Source organism: Penaeus japonicus, unplaced genomic scaffold, assembly GCF_977035675.1.
Source record: "Penaeus japonicus unplaced genomic scaffold, GWHDUDI00000001_assembly GWHDUDI00000012, whole genome shotgun sequence".
NCBI classification, from domain to species: Eukaryota; Metazoa; Arthropoda; class Malacostraca; order Decapoda; family Penaeidae; genus Penaeus; species Penaeus japonicus.
Genome location: NW_028234414.1, coordinates 9,837,794 through 9,845,293, shown reverse-complemented (window position 1 = coordinate 9,845,293; position 7,500 = coordinate 9,837,794). Strand labels below are relative to the sequence as shown.

Sequence of the window (7,500 nt, the reverse complement as noted above, 5' to 3'; positions counted from 1 at the left end):
ATATATATATATATGTATAATATCTATCTATCTATCTATATATATATATATATATATATATATATATATAATATATATATATATATATATATATATATATATATATATATATATGGCAGACAAACCCACTATAAACAAAACATATCTATTAGAAGATGAAACTACAGTTTTGAAATACAACTGGATTTCATCTTCAGGTGTGTGTGTGTGTGTATGCATTTATATATATATATATACATATATGTACGTATAAATATATATAGATATATACATATCTATATATGTATATATCTACGCATATATATATATATATATATATATATATATATATATATATATATATATGTATATATATGTGTGTGTGTGTGTGTGTGTGTATAAATGCACACAAAGACAGACACACTCACACACACACACATATATATATATACACACACATATATATATATATATATATGTGTGTGTGTGTGTGTGTGTATGTATGTATATCTCTACATACATACACACACACACACATATATATATATATGTATGTATATATATGTGTATATATATATATATATATATATAGAGAGAGAGAGAGAGAGAGGTGTGTGTATAGTTAATTGACAAATAAAAATTTCTGATAAATTTTTTTTCATAATAATTGTGTTTGCCTATTTCCCAATGTCAATTTATTTAATTAAGAGATGGAAATTAAAGTCTGCACCGCGTTTACTAAGGTAAGCTTTGTTCACTACTTATTATTTTTTTGAATTGCTATTTTGTAGTGAGCTTCTCTTATGTTTATTGGTATCCAATTTTCATGCAGTAATATGAATCTGTCCCTTTATTGGCTTTAGAGTCATCTTTGTATTCCACTGTCACCTGGCGGTTACTGACGTAGCTGGGCACTGCGTTGGGTAAGGACCAACAAGCTCATTCTCTCATGAGTCAGCACACGCTGACACAGGCGGGCTCGCCTCAGTGCATACAAGCCCGGCGTAGCATCTGCTCCTTAAATCTGGCTTATCCTTATCATGACATCTATATTAGGTGTAATAGTGGTGCTGTAGCGCTTACTTTCCATAAATCTTATTATAAGTTTCATTTCGCAAGATAAGATGTTCTCTTAATGTTTAGGATTGTCTTTATTTTGAATTGCATACATATGGGAGACCAAATTCTTTCAATTTCTCATGGGGTACATATTTAACCTTTATTACAATGTAATAATAAATACTCATTAAAATCATAAATGACTGATTCCTCATAACAATGGTCTCTTTCTAAAGTGTATATTTTTTTCAGTCAATTCTATTGCTTTATTCTCATCGAAATACAATCGAGGCAAAATGAAATATTACATAAGAAATTACTTGACGCATTCCTTGGAGCATGGGCGGATATCAGCCAAAGTTCGTCTCATTCTCTTCCTCCATCTCTTCCTTCTATATACTATACAGCTTGCCTTCCATTTTCCTTTCTTTCTCCCTCTCCATCTCCCCATTTTAATTCTCGTAATCTCTCTCTTCCTGTCTCATTTTCTACTTCTTGCCGTAGTCCATTTTCCTCTCGTACGCTATATATATATATATATATATATATATATATATATATATATATATATATATATATATATATATATATGTGTGTGTGTGTGTGTGTGTGTGTGTGTGTGTGTGTGTGTGTGTGTATGTGTGTGTGTGTGTGTGTATGTATATATATGTATATATATGTATATATATGTATATGTATATATATATATATATATATATATATATATATATATATATATATATATTTACGACGTCAATAATCCAATTACTTACAAAGATAGCTTAGGATAGTTCTCCCTTACAAATGTCAGTTTCGTTTTCTGTTAGTTTTCCCATCGAGACCTAACCCAATTCTAAACAATCATATATTTTCTTAGTGTTATATTTCTTAAAATTATATCACAAATTCGCTGAAAGTTTCGTAAAAGAAAAGCTATATTGATCTGAAAAATGAAAAAAAATAATAAAAAACAAACAAAAAATCAATGATGCAGCTGTCATCTTGGATGAAAAGCTACATCTCAAATTGCGTACATGCTTTTTTAAATGCTAATATCGTGTGCCTGTCACTCAATCATACCTTGAATGAGCACTGCTTAATATATTTGTAACTAAATGATCAAAGCACTACCGGCGCAAAAGTCTTTGGCCGGTGTCATAACTAAGTTGTATATAACAGGGTCACAATCTGGCCATGCCAATACCCTTTTATGCAATATAAGAAGTTAATATCGATCATTTATACTCCTTTTTTAAAGAAAAAACTAAAAAATAGATAATCAAAATATATTCTAACTTAAAACCTAACCATATATATTCTGAATATATCCAAATATCACTCTAAACTAACTCGGATTCACGCATCATTACGTTTCGTCGACTTCATATTTCATTTAAATATAATCAGTCTTATAACAATAAATAACACACTAGGAAGTAGAATTTATATATCGAAACAAAATATGTACACATAAATTAGATATTATATCCCCTTAAATAAGAATATTTTTTATCAAGTCGAAGCTCTGTTTGACTGAGCTGACTTTGTTTACATCGCGGAGAAAACCCGACGAAAGAGTACGAGCTTGTGAAGTTTGAAAATCTAACAGCGTCAATTAAGAGGTAATAAGACGACTTACTTCTTATTCTGATACATAAACAACGTTTCTATAGCAGTTATTGATTGAGAGGAACCAATTGTTGTGATAATTTTCAGATTTTATGGAGAAATTTACAGCTTGGCTTTGTACTAAGTTTGTTTCAAAACTTGAAGCATAGTTATAGCTGTCATTTTTTTCACTTAGGCATGTACTTCCAAAAGGGTTACAATAACAATTTGTATGACTGTAATACTCTAGGTAACAGTAGCACAGATTATGCATCTTGCTCTTCTTTGTTCATAATACTGATGTTCCTCTCGTGGTAAACTGTGTTAGCTATTTTTCTACAGTGGGTCTGCACTTCAAATCCATCGATATTGATATTAATGTATTCTTTGTTATGTCTAGTGTGCATATGTTTTGGTTTTAGTCAACACTAATAATAGGGATGATACCAGACCCAATTGGTGGAAGGTTATGCAGCATTCAAGAGCAATTCAAGGCAGTTTTGTGGGTAAACTTCCTGAATAACGCTGCGCTACTAAATACCACAAAAGTTTTATTGATGGATTCCTGTCTACCTCTGCTATTCATATATAGTGGATATAATGCATGATTCCACCCCTGGACCCCACAATGGGGTCCCCCTCTTTTAAGGCACTTCGTGCTTCCTCGTGCTACTTTGGAGTATATTTTGAATGCAAAATCCAATTACCTACCTAAATTTGCCCAGTTTTGAAGTTAGCCCAGCCCTCTGTCAACCCCCTATTCAGAGAACTTTGTGCAACATACCTTGTACAAAATACCTCAATAACCACCATCCTCTCCCTGAAATTCAAACATGGTTGTGTTTGCGTATTCATGGCTATTGATAAGCTGTCGAATGGAAACCCTCAATGAATTACCTGCATTTGCTATTATGTACCTATAGATGGCGCAATATTCCCCATTGTTTACAGTATTAAAATAGAGTGCCCTCTCTTGAGTGGTCATGTCATTATCAGTCCTAGTTTCCTATCCTGTGGAATACATGAGATGAAGTCTCTCACTGTCTCAGTTAAGGATAAGCTGGATTTGCGAAGCATATGCTTCGCCGGGCTTATGTGCACTAAGGCGAGCCTGCCTGTGTCAGCGTATGCTGAATGCTGACTCGTGAGAGAATGTGCCAACGTGTTTTGACTCAATCCGAGCTTGGTCCCTACCCACTGTGCTGACCAGGCATGGTGGTGACCGCCAGGCGACAATGAAAACTCACGAGCTTGGTTGGGGATCGATCTGTCGACCTCGGGGACGTGAGGCCAGCACGCTATCCATTGCGCTTTCCTAGTGGCTCAGTTGCTGTCATAATGGGGCAGTGTAAGGGATATTCATGGTTGGGGTATCAGCATCTAAAGAACTAATTACGTATACATAAGTATCATGAAGTGCCCTGAATAGGGGCACTTCAGAGTGGGGGTAGCCCAATATTGACTAAGGCTAACTTCAAAACAGGCAAAGTGAGGTAGGTAATTGGGTTAAGATTTTGCATTTGAAATATGCCCCGAAGTAGCACAAGGTAGCACCAAGTGCCTTAACCCATTGGTCACGGTATTAACCCCTTCACTATGAGGACGCGTATACTACGTCCTCGCAGCGCTTGTGACAAACCCGAGGACGCGCATACTGAGTCATGGCAGAGTTCTGTTGGAATAAAGTTTTCTTTTTCCGGATACTGTACGAGATCTTTCAGAATAGAGGTCGTATATGATACGATGGATTACTTGACTTTCATTATTATTACATAGGAGTGGGATTGGCTTATACCAGGGGAGGTACCGATGTGCCCTGCTAGCAATCAGTTTATTATTCATTTATGGAACATTATGTAAAATATAAAACTTATTATGATTAGTTTACCATACTACTTCAACCGTTTTCTTTTGTCATCTGAGTGAGGCTTCCCACCAAGGTCACTCTTTCCATCTTCCTCCCAACCCATGTAAATAACTTGTCACATGCACATGGGGGAAGAGGTTAACCATGCATATTTTGATATATAACACATGATGGTTAAGTTGAAGTTTTGGCTTAAAACTTGTCATATTCAATAGCGACGTTTAAAATTTGGCGTGCGCCAGCAGCCTGGATGAGGCGTGGGGAGCGTCTTCTACTGCCCGTAGTGAAGGGGTTAAATAAATGTTTGTGCAATAAGATGGCTGGTGTACATGTCTGGCACGGTGCCATCCGCATCTATGACCAACTCTGCCTTTGCAGCAAATCATACCATCCGCTGCCAATGGGTTAACCCATCGTAAAATTTACCGTTTTGTATAGAAACCAGAGTCGTTTTTTCTGTTAAATTTTTTACAGTGACAATGATTCTCTCACAGACTATATATATTACTGCTTTGGTACATCTCCAGTTTCTCAGACCCATTAAATCTTGCAATTTATATTTTTGCTTGCAATTTTTCATGACATGTTCCTGACCCCCATGGTCATATTGCATTCTAACCATGTAACCCACTTACCCTCATAGGCAGGGGGCTCCTCCCCCTGTACCCCTGTTGTCTCCATATAATGCATTCTAACCATATAACCCACCTATTCCCCCTAGACCCCCAGGGAAGCAGACCGTGAGAGAATAATGGATATTGCCTTGCTGTTAATGTTTGTTTCAATATATAACTTGCTGCAGAGAACCACATACTTTTATATATAGAAAAAGGGATATTGCACCTTTCTTCAGTTCCAGTGATTTCATCTAGCTTGCGTCCATCAAAAATGCATAATTTCAACACATGGGGCAGTTGATAGGCAATGATATGACACTGAGACGGATACTATTGTCTCTTTTTCCATTTTTGCCAGGATATTGATAGAAGAATGCTTCATAATTGACATAATAATCAAAACAAAATGCTTCTCACTGGCACTTATTGAGGAATGATGGCCAAGGATCTGTCAAATCATCTGGTAGTGATTGCACACATCCACAGTTTATTTAAATGAATAAAAAAAAAAATCATGAAAAATCGTCATGAATGTTTAATTACTTTAAGTAAATGCACAGAATATATAGCTGTGAAGGGAAGGACGCTTTTAACTAGAATTATTGATTATTACAATTGAATAGTATCACAAACTAGTTGACATAGAACAAATGAGTTATGCAGTTAGTGTAAGCTTGACATTGTACTGTGAACATTATGAGCGACTTTAAAAATATGTTTTGCTGGGGCGTCAAACCTTCTTTATGAACAAAGAAAATTGTCATATAATTTTTGTTATTAACTACATTTACTATTTTCCTTGTATCTTATGGTTGTGTGAAACTGGATCTATACCACTGCTTTATTCAGCTATGATTAGCAAACCTTTTTGAGAGGGAGAAGCTACAAATCACAGAAAATGTGGGATATATCTGTACTGTGAAATAAAAATGCAGTTGTTGTATACAGAATACAAACTTAATCCAGACCTAAGTTAACTTTACCCAGTTTTGAGGTTAGTCTTGCTCCATCTTATCTGTCAGATGTGATGGAGATTTTGCGTTTCAGGCGGGCGGTTGTAGCTACCCTTTCAACTAGTGGGATTGTTGGGGTGCAGTCCCTAAACAATTAAGCATACATAATTTCAATATTTTTTTGTTTGTTTTTATTACTTACAGTAAAAAAAGTGTATGGAATCAATAAGTTGATGAAATCAAAGACTTCTCATTGATGACATTTCTTACACAATTTATGAATAAAGAAATTGTTATATAGAAATGTACTACTTGCAGTAGCACGTTCAACCTTCATCCTGCTTTGATAAACAATTGACTGAGCCATCTATGGGGAAATTTTTTTTTAGGATGTTCAGCTTGTATATAGATGACAGGCAATAAGGACAACCCTTAGATCAACAGGGTAATTACAGTATTATCTTGTTTCTTATTGTTCTTGAATCTGCAAGTTTAACCCATTCACGCCGGGGCCATTCCGGCTTTGCTCGGTCGCTATACCGAGGTTTTCGAACGCATCATCCGAACGCTTCGAGATTCTCGGGCGCACGGGCCGCGAGCCTGGGCTGCCCGCTCGCTCACCCCGAGCGCCGGCCTTGGCCAGATATCTCGTCGGCGGCGTCTGATGCGAAAACCACGAAACGTGTCAGCACGTCATCCGGCGTGAGTGGGTTAATACTGCAAACTAGTCTCATGTCAGTTGTTGTATCAAGAAGACGACGCTAAATTGCCACCACATCTGACTGATAAGATGGAGCTACACAGGTCACAGTTTCATTACTACCATTCAACATTTGCCCTGGAGGCACAGATCATGAACATATTTTTATCACACTTTTTTACTGGTTGTGTTGAGAAATATTGCTATATTTGTTTAAGCGACCTTGATTTGAGGTCATCGATACCCATTCCAGTGGGTTATTTTCTGATAATGCCTGGCAATTTTCCCTGAGATCCTTCCTGTGCTCCCCAATCAGTCTTGTATTGGTGCAGACTAAAACCATTAAATATATACTATACATCACAATGAATCCATCAATACCAATTTCGATGGAATATGTATATAATACTTTTGTGATCACAAACAGTACTGCATTATGCAATGCTTTAGAATCTATGCCTAGTCCAGTGGCACAATCCAACAAATCTTCACTATATTTATTGTTAAACTGAAAAGCATATAGACTGTTAAACTGAGTATAGCCAGATGTATGACAATCTTTGCAAGCAACATAAAGTATTGATTGACATATTGCCTTGATTTTGTTCTAGTTTCCAGAAAATTTCATGAATTTTCTAAGAAATCTAGCATTTTCCTTAACCGAAAGCTGACAGGCCTGGCAAGAACTGGTAACCCCCAACTCCAAGACTCTGAGTC

General features: G+C 36.0%; 1 protein-coding gene across 1 annotated transcript in view; it reads left to right on the top strand.

Annotated features, from left to right (window-relative positions):
* The first annotated feature begins 2,521 nt into the window (after positions 1–2,521).
* Positions 2,522–7,500, top strand: part of Rpn5 (regulatory particle non-ATPase 5) — a 17,264-nt gene continuing 12,285 nt past the window's right edge. The window contains exon 1 of the mRNA XM_086542127.1: positions 2,522–2,660. The gene's annotated coding sequence lies outside the window, so the exon portion shown is untranslated. The remainder of the gene's footprint in view (positions 2,661–7,500) is intronic.